Below are 21,635 nucleotides of genomic sequence, written 5' to 3' on the forward strand. Positions count from 1 at the left end.
GTTGAGCATGAATCAGCAGTATACCCTTGAGGTAATGAGGTTTATCTGCATACAGGGCTGTACTAGATACGGTACAGGATGATGGAAATATTTACTCCATTCTAACTGGAAAGTCTGAGACTGTATCTGAAGCAGTCCAGTCTTGGGGTCCCCACTGCAAGAAATACATCAATAAACTGGAGAAAGTCCAGACAAGAGCCACTGACTTACAGAGTTGGACCACATGACATACAGGCAGAGGCAGAGAGAAGTGTGTGTGCTCAGACTGAAGAAGAGAAGGCTAAGGGGGATTCAGCTGCTGTCTTCAACAATATTATAAGTGATTATGTAGAAGAGAATCAGACTCTCCCCAGATGTGCAAAAATAGCATGAGAGGCAATGGTCACAAGTTGCAACAAAGGAAGTTCCTATTGACCATAAGGAAAAAATTCTTCCTTATAGGATGTGGTGGACGTGCCATCTCTGGAAACATTCAAGGATTCAAGGCCAGGCTCGACGTGGTTCTGAACAGCCTGATGTAGTTGAAGATGTCCCAGCTCATTGCAGGGAGGTTGGACTATATGACCTTTGAAGGTCCTTTCCAAACCAAACTATTCTGTGATTCCATGTCAGCTCTGGAAAGCCAAAAAGGCTATGGGATTTCCAGCTTTGGAGATATTCAAAACTTGATTGTACAAGCCCTGAGCATGTTGCTCTGATCCTGAGGCTAGGCTAACTTTGAGCAGGGGGTGGAATCAGATAACCTCAAGAGATCATTTTCAACCTGAATTGTTTGGTGATACTAATCACATATTTACAATTAAAATACAAAGGCATTTTCAAAGTAAAGGTTCAGTTTCCAGTTCAAAAGTCTTCACATTAAACTTCAGAAAGAATTACAACCATTTTTAACTGTAGCATAATTGCTAGATTACAGGTTAGTAGTAATAATGTATGTGATATGGGAAAAAAAAAAAGCAGCACATCTGTGCAATCCCAGTCTGAGCACAAGAGTACAGTCAGAAAAAAGAAGACATTGGTTTGCTGCAACTTGAAAGTTTTTATATATGTACACACTATAGAGCATATATCTGAATTTTTATATTTGTACTCAGAGTACCCGAAATGATAACTTGTTAACAAAAACTGAATTAGCACAAAAATACATTGCCTACACAGTTTATAAATGATGACATTATTAAATGCAGTGAGAAGTAATATGCAAAGTATATTGTCTGAAATGAATCAGGGACAAAATCCATGAATTTTAGAAGAAAAAAAAGGTCTTCAGCGTCAAAAACGAAAGAGAGGATTAACGGAAAAAGAAAAAAGTGAATCAAGTAGATAATATTTTTGAAGAAATTCTGAACACTGTGCTCTGGGGTGAGGATAAGGATTCCAATACAAGCAAGCAATCCAGATATAAAAGCTTTTAAGTAAAGTGAGAAGTATTTTCAAACTGTTTCTGTGGTTGAAATGGCAGCATTTGAGAACCAGAAGAACTACAGCAGGTATCACATTTGTATAAGGCCTTATTAATTCTACTGATTGAACTCCCTCTTTTAAACCATCCTCACTGTGATAGGGTTGTTTATTCTTCACTGGCTACCTTGCAGAAACAAAAAGAGGGGAAAAAACATCTATTTTCTCCAAATATTGATTTTTTTTTTCTTTTTTTTAAGCCAGATCTACACAACACACAAATAACATTTAGCCCAAATATGAGTAGTGATGGTCTCAAGAAGCTCTGTGAGTACTCCTAGAATTAAACAGAAGCAGAATGTAATGGAGGAAAGATCCAACTCCCTAAATATTTATACACTAATTTTTTAAATCATTTAATATTTTGTATTGGCAATACAATATTATGGGAGAAAGACATCTGAATCTGATGCCATTTTTCCTAGGAACAGAAAGAAAGTTTTTCTTTAGGAACAGAAAGGAACTATTCCTGGAGGCATAGCTGCTCTTGTCTCATCTAAACCCAATTTACCATTAGTTTTCAAACTGTCACAGGAAGCAACTAAAGAAATTCTGCTAAGACACCTATAGGTGACCTTTAGGTAATTCATTCAAAGACCAGCTGCAAAAAAAACACCACAATATGATGCCAACAAAGTAAATGGCAAAGTTGCAGTGGCACAGGATCAGGCTGGTTTCTGTTCCTTGGATGGTATCCTTTTATTTTCTGAAAAATATGGATCCTGATTTGAATTATCACAATTTTTAATGCAAAATATTTGCAAAAAAAATCTATCTACCAATGGGAGAATAGTCAGACCACCTAAAATTAGACTGATACTTTAAAACAGTATCAAATAGATTGTTTAGGCAGAAGTGTTTTGGTAAAATGAATTATATTTTTATTTAGAAAAACTAAACTTTAGTCTTGTGAAGAAAAATAAGTTTCTCTGATTAATGAAGAAGATTTAAGAAATATTGTATTTCTAATTATGGTTAATTATGGCTTACTTGGTTAAGACAAACATTCTAACTCATAAAGTTAAATTAATTGAACTTAAAATTTGTGCAGGTTTTAGTTAGAGAAGGCCCATTAGTAAAGAGCAGGTAGATTAAGAGAAAAAGCATTTGATCAGAACTGATCAAGCTACCATAGGCAAATGAGTTACCAGCCATCAGTGGTATTACAGTAATTTGCCATGTGCTCTCTTCCAACTGTATCGAATTAGCATTTTATTTCAGTATTCACAGCAAGTTATTATGACATAGCTTAAGTGAAGTGAATACATTTTACACTGCAACAGCAAACTAAAAATACACACACAGTAGTAGATTATAGCTCATCTGAGGTCCTGAAGCTCCTTAGTTTATGGTAACCTAGCCATTTTCAATGTGTTTAATGTTAACAAGAGCCTGGTATGTCTTTCTTCCTCAGCATGTCCTCTTTTTCTTCTCCTCCCTCCTCAGACATAATTTCAGGACTGGAAGGAGAAAGAGGAGAGAAATCACAGGCTGGCCATGTGACCAGGATTTCCCGACACCCAGGGTAAGTGGGATCTGGACATGCCTTGTGGAGCTGATCTGTGCAATTGCTAACCATCTGCATAGCGTATGCGTGCTAGATCAGATGTGCGCATATGTAGCAAGTTCAGTGCATGGCACACTGCCCATATTTCCCTCTGAGATTCCCTGGATGTGTGCCCATCCCTTAATTTTGTATACCTCAAACAACTCCTTCCATTCTTCTCTCTAGTGGCATACAGAAAGTCAAGGAAGTTGTCCTATAAAGTAAAAAATTGTGGTAAGAGTACAGCAGCAGTTGAACATGTTTTAAACTTTGTCAAGAACACTGTCAACACTATTAGCTGTAAATTATTGCGAACAACAGCAACCTACTTTACACATACAACAGTACAACCAGCTGAGAACAAACACCATACACTTCATCACAATGAACATTTACATAACATGGTGCAGGCGCTCAGTATTATGTCACTAATGTGAGTGTTTCTGTAGATTCTTGAGTGCCTCTGGCTTTGCAGAGTACATCCAGCTAAATAGCACTTATATGGTCCTGGGACATATGTGTCTGGCCTCCTGCAGCCTCTGCTCAATTGAATATAATGGAGTCATGCTAAATGACAGAGCCCTCAGCATGGTAGGTGGAGGGGGCAGGCACAAGCACAAAGAATTAATCAAGCAAGCCAATTCTAAATTGTATAAATTCTGTCAAGCAAATATCTATAACATATTCTGTCACTGAGACTGTCAAAATGTGCTAAATCCTCAGCTTAAGTGAAAATAGTAGAGATATTCTAAATTACACCAATTATGGCAATATGCACTAACAGAAGATCTTGCCTTATTTTACAGGGTTTTTGAAAATTTGATGGCACAAAGAGGCTTAGAAGCCACACTTTCTGCTTTGTACTCTTTCCTCCAGTCGCTGAACTTCGTTTCTCTGTATACTAGAAAGTATCTGCTTTTCTGCCCAGGAGTAAAAGCTGGTCCTGCCCTACTCTTTCCTGGACTGTCAGTGTGGTGTTAGCTTTGTCAACAGCTCTGGAAAAAGGATTTGTTACTTAACTTGTACCCTAAGGCTGTGCAAATGATCTGTAGCAAGTAGTTGTAATTTCTTCTCCTTACGTTTCTGAAATGTTTTCACTAGTTGCAATTTTCATCAATTTCTTCATTTATGTATTTTCTGAAATTAACTCAAGATTAAAAACAATAAATAAAAGTTTCCACCGTTTTTCCAGGTGGTGTAATGAAACCACAGAGGTTTAGTTTCAGTAACTGGATAAACAGCTGAAAAAAAAAATTAGAAAATTTTATGATAGTTTTCCAATGAAAGAAAAGCAAAATTTTCTAAAGTCCAGGTTTGAACCAGGTAAAAATTGAAAGTGAACAGATCAGGTTATAACCCCATCTTGGAACTAACTCTTAATGCTTATGAATAAGGAATTTATTTCATTTCCAAATTCTGCTTTATTATTGACTATCTGCAAAATGGTATATAAAAATTCTTTACTAGTATCATTCACATGGTTTAATTACCAAGTAGAGGTGCTAATAAAAATGTCTTCTTTTTGTTGCCACAGCTATTTTCAACTTACTACTGTGCTGGCATTGTAAAAGGAAAACTATGGTATACCCCTTTTTTGAATTTTGAGAGTAGACAGAATTGAATTAACAACCAAACTGGCTTTCTGAACTCCCTACTTTTTTAAAAATCCTTAAGGAGAAAAGTAATCAGTTATTGCTAACTCAAAATATATAGGGCATGTTTTCTCTGATGCTGGTAAGATCTAGACTGTCAGGGCAGGAGTTTCTGTGAAGTTGAAGATGCAGACGAGCACAAGCAAAAGCAGCTTAATGTCTCAAATACCATTTTGAGTTTACTGTGGAAGTCTAGCAAAATAGGATGGGTTTGTGCAACTAGAAATAAGGTCAAGCAAACATACTATTGCATTAATATCTTGTGTAATGTCCTTATGGTTGAACCCTCTTCCTTTTATTAATATACTGGTTAGGGTTCACGCACCTGTCTTGTGCAACACAGGCTCAGGAGGCATATTTGACTGAGACAGGTGCACAGCATGTGGCTCTCAGATGGGTTAAAAGAAAAGCATGCATACATATGTTGCTGAGCATAGGGAGAAAGGAAAATGGATGAAAGCTGGTCTGATACAAAAGAGAAGCATGAAATGAAAGGACATACAACACATGGAAAGGGGACAGATGCATGCATGTACTAAATAGAAAAGAAAGTTCCATGCATTAAAAGGGAGAGTAAGCAAAAATTAATGTTACCCAAATCACATATGTTAGAAAGATTATTTTCTTAGAAAGGAATTAAAATTGCAATAGTTCATAGGGCATTGTTTTCCTTAAACAAACCTGGAATGTTTCAAAGTAGGGCTCTTTTCTGTGTGAACTGAAAAACAGATAAAAGAGCTGAACTCAGAGGGAACCCAAACAGAAGATGGATGCACTAACAAGTTAGAACCAAAATCCTCTGATGTTCCTTGTCACTTCATCTTTAGCAAAGTCCATCTGCACAGGAGCTCTTATTTCTCTTCTAAAGAAGGGTTATACAATGATTAGAATTAATCATATAAGCAGAAATCCCACAATGAATTAGGATGAAGATTCAGCATTTTCTCAGCTCACTTGTGAAGAAGTAGAATGATTTTTCAAAAGCAATGGAGAGATTAGCATACTTCTACATTGTATCAACTGCTTTTTGTTTCCTAGATATACTGCCCTTTTCTAATGCATTTCTCATAGGCAGGACTTCTTGTACATAGAAGTGTATCTTTCAGTGTTTAGACCTCTCTAAAGGAAAACTAAAAACCTGTGGTTTTATGTGAAGCTAAAATTGACCTTAAAGTGCTATTGTGTTTCATATTCATATAAATTGATTAGAATCTATGGAGAAATTGATCACTTTTCATTTCACTGTCATGTCCAAAGTCTGTATATCGTACACAAGTCTATAAAATGAATGAAAATAAAAAACCCCAACAAAATAAAATATTTGCTAAAGCTACTGTAGGCATTTACAGTCAATTGAGCTTCTTCATCTATTTTTAAAATGTACAGATTCTGAAAATAAAAGACTGATATATTCTCATATTGAAGTATCCTCTACCTGCAGTTCTTCACAACTCAGTGGCAATTTCATATAGGTTTCAAGGCAAATACAATTCAAATCAACCATGTACAGTTAGGAAAATGCAACTACAATAAACTTTGAAGCAAACCCCTACCAGTGTGCACTTTAAAGATATTTCTGGAACAGAAAGTATTAAGCATAGACATCAGATTCTCTCTTTTAGTTACTTCCAAGTTCAATTTAATGTTAACATTATAGAAATACATAAGGAGGTTGAAAGCAGTTGAGATGTTCACATATTTATCAATTGTATGCTATTTTCTGTTTGGGTATAAAACTTCAGAATTCTACCTGTAGGCAGACGGATAAAAAAAAAAGCTATTCCAGGAAACATATGCTAGTTGGCTCAATTCTGGAGAACTAAAAGATTTAGATATATATATAATTACTATTGGTTTCTTAAAAATCTATTTTACACAAACAATTCTTTCAAAACAGTATAGGAAAAAAATTACAGCTCTTTCAATTAAGTTGATGCTGTGATTCTGGGGATAGGGTGGCAGGAAGGCTCTTCTATCTAGGAACTTCAATTTTTTATTTGCATGGGTTAAACAGAGCCTATATTACTTTATTACCTTCATGGTATTTTATGTGTCTTGTCTCTAGGTGATTATGCAGGTGGGAACAGGCTAAGATCTAAGCCAACCTCACTGCACACTGAAGACATGTAAGTTGATGAGGAACTACTGACCAGGTGTGATTCAGTTCATAGTCTAGTACAGAGTTAATCCAGATATGAAAATATTCCACTTCATCCTATTGCTACATTACAGTTTGTAAGTCATTTGCAAGTAATGGCCTTGTACATAAAAAAATTTGTTAGGAAAAGTTACAAAAGTTTATTATATTTGGGGAATTGGTACGAATTGGTTTTGGTTTGGTTTGTTTTTTTCATTTTTTTTTACAATCCCTACTAAGTAAATTCATTAGGTTCAAGGAAATAAAAAGATCCCAGAGCCAAGCAAAATACAACTTATCCAATACTAAATGACCCATGAGGAAAATAGAAGCAACTAGTCTGGAAATCTACCTATTTCTAAAGCATGGTCTATACGGCAAACCCTACATGGGCAAAACACAGATGAGGAGAGAAGTTTCTACTGGGAAGACTGTACCCTCAGTCACATAATGATCATGTAAACCAGTTTTTAGAGTATGCATTGTAATATCTGACACATGAAACTGATTTGTAACTCCATGCATCTGAACTCTCACATAATCTAAAATAAAGTTATTGATGATCTCTATTTTTACATAAGGCAAAGTATCACTGGAAGTGAAGTCAGCCACAGGGAAGACAAGAAGCATGTGAAGTAGGATGAGATGCAACTATTTCTCTCCTAAGAGACCTATTACAGAACGAAGTGCTCAAATTAATTGCTAAGGTAGCATGCTGGAAAATAAAATACACAGGCATAAGGAATCCAAACAGAAAATATGCACCTTGTTAGCATTGTTCTTATAGAGACACTACTCTGAGATCAATGTTCAATTTTCTTAGGTTCTACTAAGCAGCTATTCATAAACAGACTTCTCTTTGGCTATACAAGTAATAGCTCATCCGCAGCCAGTTCTGAAAACCAGCAAATTTCTGGTAGATAGTCCTCTAGGGAAAACAAACAAACAAACAAACAAAACCAAACAAAACCCCATCAAACCACACAAAACACAGCAAGACTGAGGGCAGAAGAAAACACTACCCATCTCCCTCCCTCCTTCTTCCAAACCCATTTCTGATCTTACCTTCTTTTCCTCTGCCCTCCTTACACACTTCAATCCTGATGGCTCTTCCATCCTTCTTCCAGAGCTTTAGAGTACACAGTATTTGCTCCTCAGTAGAAACTGCTATTCTCATTTTCTCCTCCATTTTCAAGCTGCTAGCATTTTACTGTTTTACCTTTCCTATTAATGTCCGGTCTTTCTTTAAGTACACTAAGATCTACTATACACAAAGCCTTCAGCTACCAAAGACCTTGTTGCTCTCCTGATGGAATTCATTCACAAGAATCAGCTGACTGTGATGAATTGACCATGTGCAAAGTCCCTTTACCTCTTTTAAATAACATCACCTTTTCTAAGAAAAAAAGAAATTAAATATACAATTGTAATGTTTTTTATTTAAATAGTTGTCCTGGGTTCAGCAGTAGCAGTCATTTTTCTCCTTCTTGGTAGCTGGTGCAGTGCAGTGTTTTGATTTTCGGCCTGAGAACAGAGCTGATAGCGATGTTTTGGTTTGGCCAAGGACTTTGTGAGCCTCATGCTCTGCCAGGGAGGAGGGGAAGGCAGGAGGAAGCAGAGACAGGACACCTGACCCAAACTGACCAAAGAGGTATTCCATACCACAGCACGTCATGCCCAGGATGTAACTGGGAGTTAGCCAGAAAGGCTGGGAGACTGCAGGGTTGGAGAAGGTATGGGTCGGTGTTTGGTTGGGCTGAGGGGGGGCAAGTTATCGGTCGGCTGGTGGTGAGGTGTTGTATTCTCTTCCCTTGTTATTTCCTTTATCATTATTATCACTGGTGGTAGCAGTAGTGATTTGTGTTATACCTTAGTTACTAAACTGTTCTTATCTCAACCCGTGGGAGTTGCATTCTTTTCGATTCTCCTCTCCGTCCCTCCGAGAGCAGGGGGAGGGCAAGAAAAGGGGGGAAGTGAGCAAACGAATTACTTGACTGGGTTTAAACCACGACAATAGTTTTAATTAAAATATTGAAGACAGCAATGAAGTAGGGTGATTTTGAAGGGGGGTGGGAAGGAAAGGCAAGGCAAGTGGGAAATGCAGTATGAAACAAGAAACCCTTTTTTTTAATGCAGTTTGCTGCAGGTTTGTGGGGCTTTTTGGTTTTGTTTTGGATTTTTGTTTAGAATAGAATAGTTCATAGAATAGTTAGGGTTGGAAAGGACCTTAAGATCATCTAGTTCCAACCCCCCTGCCATGGGCAGGGACACCCCATACTAAACCATCTCACCCAAGGATTCATCCAGCCTAGTCTTGAACACTGCCAGGGATGGAGCATTCACAACCTCCCTGGGCAACCCATTCCAGTGCCTCACCACCCTAACATATCCTCCTAACATATCCTCCTTATATCCAATCTAAACTTCCCCTGTTTAGGTTTTAACCCGTTACCCCTTGTCCTGTCACTACAGTCTCTAATGAAGAGTCCCACCCCCCATCCCTATAGGCCCCCTTCAGATACTGGAAGGCTGCTAGGAAGTCTCCATGCAGCCTTCTCTTCTCTAGGCTGAACAGCCCCAACTTCCTTAGCCTGTCTTCATACAGGAGGTGCTCCAGTCCCCTGATCATCCTCATGGCCCTTCTCTGGACTTGTTCCAACAGTTCCATGTCCTGAGGACACCAGAACTGCACACAATACTTCAAGTGAGGTCTCACAAGAGCAGAGTAGAGGCGCAGGATCACCTCCTTCGACCTGCTGGTCACACTCCTTTTGATGCAGCCCAGGATACGGTTGGCTTTCTGGGCTGAAAGCGCACACTGCTGGCTCATGTTCATTTTCTCATCAACCAGAACCCCCAAGTCCTTCTCCACAGGGCTGCTGCGGTTGGTTTGTTTTTTTGTAGGGTTTTTTTGCTGTTGCTCTTCTTTGCAAACATTTTTCTAGGCAGGGTCCAGAAATCTATTAGTACAGTCAAAAAGAAAACTTCTGAATCCCCAACATTGGATATTTGTAAGGTTCAGCTGCACTGGGTGCTGGGCCACCTTGTCTAGAGTGTGTTTTTGCCAGGAAAGTTTGGACCAGATGATCCTTGAGGTCCCTTCCAACCTGGTATTTTATGATTTTATTGTTATTTTCATTCTTCTGTCTTTAAGATGACTAAATGTTTATTTGGGGATACAAGTGGAAGTGAAACATGAGTGGGAAGCCTATTTTAAAGACAGGAAATCTCATTCTGGGTAAATACAGACAATATAGGGTATAATCAGAATGAGGAAAGAAAAAAATAAAGACCAATATATAAAGAAGAGGATGCACTGTCTTTGGAAAGTTGAGGAAAAGTACACAAAGCATGAAGATAATTCTCCTCCCAGATCCATCTACTAAAATATAAAAATCTGAAATATCCCATTTTGAAATAATTACACCATAATCCAATTTAGAGCTTGACCAGAGTAAATGAGGTTCATGAACAAATGAAGGCAGTTTAATGGTTGGAATTGTAAGTAGCACATGCAGTATCAATGGCCAAAATATACCCCTGTCACACAGGCCTGATGGTACTTCCTCATTTCCTATCTCAGTCTCTCATGTTTTAACTCTACTGTTTCTGTTGCTGCCTTTCCCTCTCATGGTGACTTCCCATGTCCTGCATCATTCCACACTATATCTGTTACTGGCTTTTGCAGGTAAGGTGAACATTACATCTTGCCATCATTTAGGTAGGTGACATACAATTTAGTTTCACAAGTAAAATTGAGAATAAAGTGAACAAGATTTTTTTAATTTATTTAATTTTATTTACTTATTTACATGGGCAATACCAGAGTAACTAGCACACAAATCTGCAGTCACTAATGAGTTGGTTGCTGAAACATGAAGTTGGAAGGACTTTAATGTGGGCTATCTAGTAGTATGTGCAATATAATATTTATCTAAGCATACCTACAGACAAAGGAAATCATAAAGTAGGGCTGTAAAAGGAGATACTTGCTTTCATTTGGCTGCTAGCAGTATCCTGAATCTAGTATGTGTGCTCCTGTCGAAGAAACAGCTGAGAAAAATTCAGCTGTTTACTTTGTCCTTGGATGTGGAACCCTCTGGAGTGAATGGGGGATACCTTCTTCCCCAACAAAACCTAAGAATACTCTGTAGAAATAGGCTTCTGACGTAGGTGGGGCAAAGACCAATATGTCCATAATAGAGAGGAATAAGGGAGGAGGGGTAAGACGCACAAAAGCAATCAGGCTTCAGTGATGATGAAAAGAAAGATGGCTCCCAGGGATAAGACAGGATCATCTATAATTTGCCGCAACCCAGGGAGCCTCTGAAAGTTGCTGATATAAGACCAAGACTGAAAGTGAAGACACAGTTGGTGAGAGGAAGATGTGATGTGCTCTGTTTCACCCAGCTGATGCAATTTTCTCTGCCTTACTTACCTGGTTCTAAAAATAGCTTTTAATCACAATAAGAAGTAGATTTTAAGGGGCTTTTTACGTATATACACTTTAAGGGTGGGGACAGGCAGAACAATACCATAGTACTGACCAACTCAAAAGAGTCCCATCAGAATGAGAAAACATGCTGGGTGTTCAGCATTTACATTGCTCAGGAGGTTATTAGCCCTGAGCTATTAGTAATGCCATGATATTTCATGATAAGATGTGAAAACTGTGCAGTATATCCTATTATCTCACATTTTATCAATGTGGAAAGAATAATATTATTAAAAACATAAATTAATTTTATTCTGCCTTCACAGCCAAGTTTCCCCATTTAGCATGCTCCCAAAGAAACAGTCTGATGAAACTTTGACATGAGGCTGTCACAAGGTTAGATATCTTGTGAATCAATATGGCTAGAAATTAGACATGTGGATTGTTAGCTTCCATGTGCAAATCACTATGTAAAAACATGCATAAGAACTAAGTTTGCTATTTTTGAAAAACTGTAAAATATGGATCTAACCACATAGCAGGAGAGGCCACCTTACACGGATGTATCATTAGAAAACAGTATGTCACTGTTGCATAATAGACAGGCTTCATGCCTCAGTATTTCTGTTTTCTACACTTCATAATACTATCTAATAGGTAAAGGATTCAGAGCCAATCCCCAAAATACATTTAACAGAAAACATACACTGCTATTTGGACAGCTGCAGCTATTTCATCGTCCCTAAGAGGCATAGGAAATACATGTGTCCTTTCAAAAAGGAGATGCATTAAACCAGTCTGACTGACTGGTATGGCTGTATGTTTTCATTTAAAATATTCTTCATCTTCAGGTCATAACTTTTTATTTTTAAAGCCAATTATCACTTTAAAAAAAAAACAACAATAAAACCAGCAAAACACCGAAGCATTCTACAGGACCTGGGGGTCCTGGTGGACACCAACTTGAACATGAGCCAGCAGTGTGCTCTTGTGGCAAAGAAGGCCACAAGTGGTATTCTGGGCTGCACTGAGATGTGCGTCATGAGTAGGTGGAGGCCTGTAATCCTTTCCCTCTGCTCATTACTGATGAGGCCACCTTTGAAGTGTTGTGCTCAGCTCTGGGCTCCTCAGAGCAAGGAAGACAGAGACATACTTAGAGAGAGCTCAGCAAAGTGCCACAATGATGAAAGAACTGGAGCATCTCTTCTATGAAAAAAGGCTGAGAGAGTTGTGGCTGTTTAGCCTCAGGGAGAAAAGAATGTATGTATGCAAATACCAGAAGGGAGGGTGCAAAGAAGACAGCCAAGCTCTTTTTAGTGTCAGGACCAGAGGCACTGGGCACAGACTGAAACATAGGAGGTGCTGTCTGAACATCAGGAAAGACTTTTTCACTGTGAAAGTGACCAACCACTGGCACAGGTTGCCCAGAGAGACTGTGGAGCCTCCATACTTGGATATATTCAAAAGTTGTCTGGACACGGTCTTGAACCCTGTTTGAGCACAGGGGTTGGACCAGATGACCTTCATAGATCCATTCCAACCTCAATTGTTCTGTGATTCTGTGATACATGAAGGATTCCTTGTGTAGATAATGTTAATCACCTGCTGAATTGTACTTAACACTTCTAATTGTAGTTTGGAACTTATTACTTGGAAACACACTTTCTTTGGGGACAAAATTTTAAAAGAGTATCTTCAGCACTGAGTAGAGATATGTTTGCCTTTTTAGGCTATGTCTACTACAATGTAATTTCTTCACAGGGGAGCTTTCTTTTGGCCACATGAATTTTCTCAGAGAATGTCTCTGCTGTGCTCTTTTTCCCAGGTAGGGGTTTGTTCAAATATTGTCAAAAATAAGATTGCAGAGTTGAGATATTTAGAGACCTTTGCTGACTGCTGAATGTCATTGTAGATCTATGTGTACAAAAAAAAAAAAACTGAATTAAAAGATACTCTTCCTTTGTTTTATATATGTGTACAAAGGAGGAGCAGGTTGGGAATTTAAAACCTATTTCAAAGAAAGAGAGGCACATAAAAGAAAGATAAGCCACATACAGAAAAGGTGAATATGATGTAGCAGATTAATTATGGATCTCAAGGAAAAGAAATGCACTTCTGTGTTGGTTCAATCTCAGACCACAAAATTATTTCTTCATTCGTGGAATAAAATCACAAGATCCTATTTTCAAAGCAATAAGATACTTGACTAAGGGGTACCACATGTAGGAAAAGTGATATCTTCACTGACATCACACACTGTAATTGACTGAGTAAAAATCTATCAGCAAATTTCCTTCCAGTTGGTCTATGACTCTGCCCATGCATGTGCACACTTGCTTGGATGCTATATAGTAAATCAACCGCTTGCTAGAGGTTTTCATTTAAAAAGGAAGCAGGCATGAAAGCTCACAAGCCTTACTGATATTACCAATGATTGTATATACTTTTGATAGCAGTCACACACAGACATTCTTTACACGCTGGAAAAGAGTGTCAAAAAAGATTACCCCTTTTCATCCATTTAATACTATGTTGTCCCTGCCCATGGCAGGGGGGTTGGAACTCAATGATCTTTAAGGTCCCTTCCAACCCAAACCATTCTATAATTATATGGTTCTATGTTTAAAATTTCTTTTTTTTGTTGGTTTTTTTTGTTTTTTTGCAAATGCAGGCACCCGTCACATTTTCTATAACAATGTGAACTTGAGATACTTAAACTTGTGTGCCTTAGTAGGAGTTTAAAACAGTACAACTTTTTAGCGGGATTCAGCTTTCTTCTGATTTGCTCTGAGAAAACACATATTGCAGTCATGCAACAACATGAGGCACAATTGCAGCATGTCACTTAGCAGGAAAGGGGCAGTTGTGAAACCTCAAGACAGATGATTTAAGGTGGAGCCTTCTTCATATTCTAGATTGCGTCCTTGAGGCTCACCCAGCCAGCCAGCTGTATGCCACATACACATCACACCACACCACACACATCACAGTTGTATGTAATGTTATTTCCTCGGGTGGGAGAGACTGTGGCATAAAATACAGCTTTTCACAGTCTCTCTTTAGACTTACAAGTAAGTCTAAAAGACTTAGACTAAGACTAAAATCAAAGGCATTTACTTTTTAAAATAAAATTAACTCCACAGTAAGTCTAGATTTGAGATCCATGGTGGTTTCTTTAGTTATATTCTCATGGTTTTAAAGGAAATATAATCTTTCTATGGACATAGTTTTAGCTGTATTTCAAATTGTATATGGAATTACCTAGTTCACAATTTAAATTTTTTTTCCTCCCAGCCTTTAAAGAAATTATTCCAAATCAAGGATTGAAATTGGAAAGAAAAAAAAAAGTATTTTAACTTTAGGAGAGAACATATCTGCATGTGGGTTCTGCTGTAGTAAAAGCCAAGAAACATTTTAAATGAAGACTTTGTTTCTATTGATACAGTTAGCCTGTGTAGTTATGTCCCCGAAAACACTGATATCTTTTGCCACAAACAGCCTCACAATACCTGATACTTTACTTTAAAACCTAGATCCTGCAGGTGAGGTCTCATGTTTAAAGAAAGCCATTTTCTATTGTAATACTAAAAAAACCCCAAACAATTCTTTTTTTATAGATTAGTTGAGCATCAGAATATCTATCACCAGTTCTATATGCAGTTCACTGCATCCAAAAGGGCACTTCAAAGACTTTCCAAAACTCCCACTAAAACTATGCTCCATCCTTTACTTACTTCCTCCCTCAATTCATAACTGTTAAGGAAAATAACGGTACTGCCATTTCAGCTTACTAGAAGGTTAAGTTTTTAAGAATGGGAGAGAGGAAATAAAAGAAAGTTCAGTACAAAAAATGCTCTGTGAGATTTTTTTTATTTTCTTTAAAACTCCTGTGGTTTCTGAGTACTTAAGGAATAATAGCTGTGAGGGTAATTATCACTGCTTCTAGGATACTCACATATGTGTGCTGAAGAAATAAAGAAGTGGGTTTTTTTCCAATTATTTAAAAGAATCCCCTGATAAAATTACCATTTTCAGCTAGAGTGAAAAAGATTCTCCATGTAAGGAGCCATGTTTCTTTTGGGGTTTCATAATCCGTAGAAATGAGAATCTCTAACATATGTTGTCATTACTTATCTAAATACAAGCTCTGATGGAAGTTAGCAGAAAAAAAAGAGTGTGTTCATGTATATAACTCTGAGCAATGCTTCACCAAGATTATGCAGAAAACAGTATATTCACCAGGACCCCATATGTTGCTTTACCTACATACACAACAGAAATCTGTCAGCCTGTGTGAGCAGGCCAGAATGCTGCTAACATTTTTTCGTAGCTGACACCAGCAGATAGCCAATTCTACTCAAATTAATCTGCACATGGGCAGGGTTCCCCAGGTGTTTGTACAGAGCCCTAAGACAACACATACGAAGCAGTTTGCATAAAATCAGGTTTCAGCAACTTAAGACATTAGCTGTCTGGAGAAAAGATGAGGAAAACAAAGAATCCCAGAGCATCCCACCAGGAACTGAATTAAAGGTGGCAACAAGCCCGTATCCATAAACCCTCAGATTGGTTTCCTTTCAGAACAAATAACGAGGTTTTGAAGTCCTATTCAAACTCAGTGAAAAGGCAAAGCTTAAGTAACAAAATATTTAAATCAGTTTGAAAAGCCGTACAAATTGTCTCTTTACAAGAAAAACCCGTGAATGGGAGGAATAGGCAGATGCTTTAGAATGAAAGGTGAGTGCTTGCCAATTAACTTATTTGACTGATAACAGGAATGTACACTCTCTTTCTGCTAATTGGCACGTGAGTGCTCTCCCTCCCATTATGAGTAGGTCAGGTTTCTTGTGTGATTTTAGCCACCTAGACAGACCAGGAAAAAAAAACCAAAAAGTTGCTTTCTGAGACAGTGGCACCTAAACACAGTCTTTCAGCTTCCTTGGACTAAGCTGGTTGGAGGCCCACCCCAACACCCCCCATCTCAGTGCCATTCCTTTTACAAAAGGGGAAAAAAAGCAGGCTAACAGAAATCTCTCAAGAACATCTTTGTGACACTACAGTCAACCGAAGTATTTATTGTTGATCACACTGCTTCTAGGTAAAGACTTTTCACTGAAAAGTGAAAGCCTGAAAAGTGCTGTTTAGTCCAAGGTACTACTTTTCCTTCCTCACAATTCCTTTCAGTTTAAGATACACCTTCACGGCCTCTCAGAGGCTGTCTCATCTTCCGGCTGAACTTCTCCCCTTGGACCACCTTCATTTTATCTTCTTTTGGTTTTTACAGACTTCTTAACTGCAAAGACTCCACAAATCTTTCCATACTTTTTCTTCTCTTCTTCCCATAAAAGTCTTCATATGTTTGAAAATACCTTGAAGTAGCTCCCTGACTCAACACCTGGGCTCCTTTTTCCCCCTCTCATTGCTCCAGAACATGGCTGTGGTGCCAACTGCCTGTGCCCTCCACTGAAAGGGCAGCCAGCACTGAGAAGCTATCTTCCCAGCTGGGTTTTTCAGCACTAAGCAAGAAAATGGCAACACGGGATTTACCTACAGGTTCCTCTACACAGTATATAGCATAGTGTGCCTGCACCCACTCGTGGCATGTTAGGGCATGCAGGACTTCAACCTACCTCACAGAGTGGCATGTGTTTAGTTGACAGGCAGCAGCTAACAACAGCCAAACAGGGCAGCTGCCACACTAGTCTCTCAGCTAAAATAGGCATCAGTGTCAGGGACACATGGAGTTGGGGTTTGTGCAGAAAGGGCCTGGAACTGTTCACAGGTTCATCTGCTGATAGCAGCCTCCTGTGTAGTAAGGGTGAAGGTGCCTGGCCCTTCAAGAGGCTCAGAACATTCTGGAAGGAAGTGGCAATCCTCAGGGCTCCCTGTCCTTCCTGAATTAATACTAAACTTGCCTTCAACTCAAGCAGCTAAAAAGCAGAAAGTGAGACCATGGCTGCGAGAAGCAGCTAACTTGTTTCTTCTTCTGCATCTCTGAGGCTGTGCCTGGTGCTGGTGGTGCAAGGGAGAGATGGAGGGAGGGAGAGATGGAGGGAGGACACAGGCATGGTGAGAGGCCACAGGGGAGAGTGTGTGGGGTACCAGAGGTATTGTAAGGGGCTGCAGTGCTTGGGAGCAGGCAAGGGAGCTGCTCAGAAGACCTTTGCTGCAGGGGTTAGCGGATGGCCATTCCAGCCCCAGGAAACATCTTGCTATGTGTTAGAAGCTCCTAGAAGGCCTAATCTTCTGAAGATGTGAAATATGAAGAAAGATTAATAAAGTCAGAGGTGTGTGACAACCCTAAGGATTTTTTGGAAATCTGAATGGTAAGTTTTAATGCATGGAATTGGCAATGTGTTTGGTTGTAGGTTTACAGCATGCACACAGTTTACACAGGTAATTCCTGCTTCAAGTTCTCCCACAGTCAAGGCTATATTTCACATGTGTACAGTGCAGTTGTGCAGCCTTCTTGATGTCTCCGATACCTTGTGCCAGTAGCTTTTAGTTTGCTGTGACTGTACTTGCATGCTGGATTGTGTATTTTATGAGGCCACAGATCCTACAACACTGGAACTAGATAAGGATTTATTTCTTTCTGGGACCAATTTAAAGAGGCCTTCATAACATGAATGCATGCATTCTTGTTGCAGCCTAATACTGTACACCCTGCCCAGCCCATGAGCCCCAATGTATAAGAGCATCCCTTTCATCTAATCATGTACCCTACTGCCTCCTACATTATAGCACAAGGAACCCAAGGCACTTTATTACATTATTTGAATGTATTCTAGGGTGCTTTTACACCCTAGAAAAATCTTCCTTCATTTGGTAAAGAACACTGAATACTCAGAGGGATCCACTGGCATCTCTGTATTTTACAGACTACCTTAGATTTCATTTTCCAGTATGAAGGCCTAATTCAAAGCTTTGTGAAGCTCAGGACAATCTGTTTCTAGCAGGCACAGGATCAGTTTAACTCTTAATTTAGCTCACCGACCATCCTGATGTCAGGTCATAGATTCAATTTGGTTCTGACTTCCACTTTCCCCAGTTAATCCCTTAATTTGTGAATACTTCCAGCAGTCAGGAGTTAGACCTTCCTGTTTATGGTGTGTTGTATGACCCTTTCTAAATGTCAGGTACCCACTGACGCTGCTCCATCACTACTCCCGTCAGCTGGACAGGGAGAGAAAATATAATGAAGAATTATGGGTCCAGATAAGGATAGGGGAGATCAATCACCAATCACTATAAAAGTTTTAAATGCTTAGGCAATTAGACTGTTGTGTATTTTAAGGATAGAAAAAGAGGGATTTGATAATGATAAAGCAGCTAAAAAGATTTTTAATGAATGAAAAAAAATCATTAGGGTACTCACCTTTCAGCTTGGAAGAGTAGGCTTTCTTGCATCATTCTCCATCATGCCTGTCCTGGGTTCAGCAGTAGCAGTCATTTTTTTTCTCCTTCTTAGTAGCTGGTGCAACGCTGTGTTTTTGACTTTCGGCCTGGGAACAGAGCTGATAACACCGATGTTTTTAGTTACTGCTCAGATGTTTAGACTGGCCATAGGACTTTGTGAGTCTCATGCTCTGCCAGGGAGGAGGGGAAGCTGGGAGGAAGCAGAGACAGGACACCTGACCCAAACTACCCAAAGAGGTATTCCATACCACAGCACGTCATGCCCAGGATGTAACGGGGAGTTACCCGGAAGGGCACTCTCTTCTCAGTCAGGCTCATTTTGGTGGGTGGTATCGTATTCTCTTCCCTTGTTATTTCTCTTATCATTATTATCATTGGTGGTAGCAGTAGTGATCTGTGTTATACCTTAGTTACTAAACTGTTCTTATCTCAACCTGTGGGAGTTACATAGTTTCAATCCTCCTCCCACCCATCCCTCTGTGAGCGCGCGGTGGGGGCGGGAAGGAAAGAAAAAGGTGGCGGAGTAGAAACTGTGTGGCTGACTGGGTTTAAACCATGACAATGTCATACACTGAAGAAAGAGAACGGGAGACATCCATAGCTTAGGTCATGTATTTTACCTTATTTGTAGGATGTTGCCTCTATTTCTGACTGCATCTATACTTTTGTATTGTGTATGCACTAAGGAACATTCAGTGTCATATTTTCTTTTACCTTTGTATATATGAAATGCCAGTGAGAAACTGATTCTTACTTTATAAGTAAGCAAAAAAATATATAAAGGTTTTTTATGACTGTTAAACTCTGAATACATCTATATTGTTCTCTCAGCACACTTAAAAAACCCATGTGGTTTTGTTACTTTTATTATACTATGCTAGCGGTGATTCAGAGAATGTGTATGGGTATATCTGACACAATGAATCTCCTGTGTCCATAAAATGCCCAAATAAGGAGTACAAAAAAATCACTTTTATCATTGCCACTTTGTCTTTGAATATTCATATAGTTGAATGTTTACTGAGATTTACTTATGCAGAGTGCAAATCAGATACCAAATTCAGCTAATGTATAGACAGAATTAGCTAAGTACACAGCTCTACTCACATATAACTCTTTGGCTTAATTGCTGAACTGTACTCTCTGGGTTTTTTTTTTTTCCCTATGTGGAAAAAACCTACCATAAAACACAAGAGATAAATTAAGACATCTTCACAGTGGATCACCATCACAAAATAGCAGCTGCAAAAGCAATGAGTGAAAGGAAAAAGTCCTTTTTGACGTAACTTTCTGAAAATAAGTAAATCCTAACATTAATATGTTGCTTTTGATACATTAAACGTCTTGTCTTTTTGGCCACCTTAGCCACTTTTCTAACCTCTAATATTCAGTTAATCTTAGTCAGCTCTTGTAAAATGAACAATATTAATCAATATTAGGAGGAAGACAAAGAGGAAGCAGAGGAGTAAATATCCTGCTGCAAAAACAAAAGGGAAAGTAATAGTTTTAGCTGTATGACGTCTAAAGGCCATTTGTGTTGTGCTGATAGTTTTTATATATGCCCAGATCAGTAGGATCAGTATTTTATACTGTCATTTCACTTGGTAACATTTGACTTACTGCTCTGGTGAATGTGGAAATTCTTGCTTGCGAAATACTGAAATGGCATTTTTGCAGATTTTTTTTTTTTTTTTTGGTGAGAGTTTCACAAAATGGCACATTTGCCTTTCTTTACCATGGGAAGGCGAGAAAAAATTTAATATATTTTAATAGTTTTTTTCTCTTCTCTATAGATGCTATCTATAGTCTCAATCAAGACCTTATATTTTACATAGTTTCCCATGTCTTCACATAGGAAAAATGCAATATTTCACATACAGAGATTTCAGATGTCTCTCTTATGAAAAATATATATGTATTACCATTTTTATGACTACTGTAAGCATGTTAATCTTACAGAATTACTTTCTACATAGAAAGTTCTCTTTTCCCAGGAGAGGAAATAGAGAAACAAATACAACATCTCTATTAAATATTGATAGGAAACAAAGGATAATATTACTTTAAAGAAGAAAATATTCTTAAGGAAGCTAACAGTGGAATAGAATGAGATTACAAAAATAAATTTGAACATACAAGTAACATGTTAAATGCTTCCCGTCTCCTGACATGTCCACGTTCAATACCAAGAAAAAAGAATCTAGGCAGTCAGAATTAGAAAAAATATCCTAATCAAAATGATTAATCTATGTATGGTGAATTAAATTTCAGTTCAGCGAGTGCTTTCATTATGTAAGAGCAAATCCACATGTGAAATTCTATGAAGATTTTAGTCTTCAAAGAAATGAAAACAATTTAAAGAGAAAAGATGCTTTGTAGAAACTCCCAATAAAGATAAATGTGAGTGGTTTTAGAAAGAGCAACAGTTACATTTTAATTCTAATAGCTTTTTATGGTCAGAGATTTTTTTCTGCCTTTTCAGTTCTAATGGCATTGACCAGATAACTGTGATTTCTTTTAGAAGAAATAGAATTGTGCTAATGATTTATTAGAATTTCAGTATTCAGAGGTCCTAAATTTAACATATGTTAAAGGGAGGTATGGTGGTTTTGTTAATACCTTGCATCATCATTGAGTATTGAAAATAATTTTATTATTCAGAAATTCTTTACTACACAGGTTCTTTTAAGGTTACTTCTGTAAAAGTCAGTTTAATAAAAATAAATGGAGCTGGTGTTGTTTTGCCTCCTTATTTATCTCAAATTTCATGACTTGTGTGGTCCAGAAGACAGTGCACTAGCTGGAGATACGGTTGTGTTTAGGTTCTGTTATGGACTTGTGGAGTACATTTCCTTGTTGCTGTTTGCCTTCCTTTTGTTGTCCAATATTTCAGGCACTTTTGGGGCAGATACATTCCATTATGTTTCTGTAATCTCTGTCACAATTAGGACTTCATGTTGTTTTACATCTTTTTGATTTTGAAGT

At 38.2% G+C, this 21,635-nt stretch overlaps 1 long non-coding RNA gene across 3 annotated transcripts; it reads right to left on the bottom strand.

The window, feature by feature from the left end:
- Positions 1–1,650: 1,650 nt before the first annotated feature.
- LOC133272947 (uncharacterized) lies at positions 1,651–15,876 on the bottom strand. Of its 3 annotated transcripts, none has more exons than XR_009744613.1 (5): positions 15,655–15,876; positions 6,810–6,917; positions 5,341–5,377; positions 4,985–5,086; positions 1,651–4,002 (listed from the first exon to the last, which is right to left on the bottom strand). It is a non-coding gene; the product is annotated as an uncharacterized LOC133272947 (long non-coding RNA). The 3 variants fall into 3 exon arrangements; XR_009744615.1 differs by having other exon boundaries at positions 5,341–5,521; XR_009744614.1 differs by having other exon boundaries at positions 4,985–5,521.
- Between the last annotated feature and the right edge of the window lie 5,759 nt (positions 15,877–21,635).

Source organism: Pezoporus flaviventris, unplaced genomic scaffold, assembly GCF_033815535.1.
Source record: "Pezoporus flaviventris isolate CSIRO_AGI_PZ_B2104156 unplaced genomic scaffold, CSIRO_AGI_Pfla_v1 ptg000031l, whole genome shotgun sequence".
In the NCBI taxonomy this organism is placed as follows: Eukaryota; Metazoa; Chordata; class Aves; order Psittaciformes; family Psittacidae; genus Pezoporus; species Pezoporus flaviventris.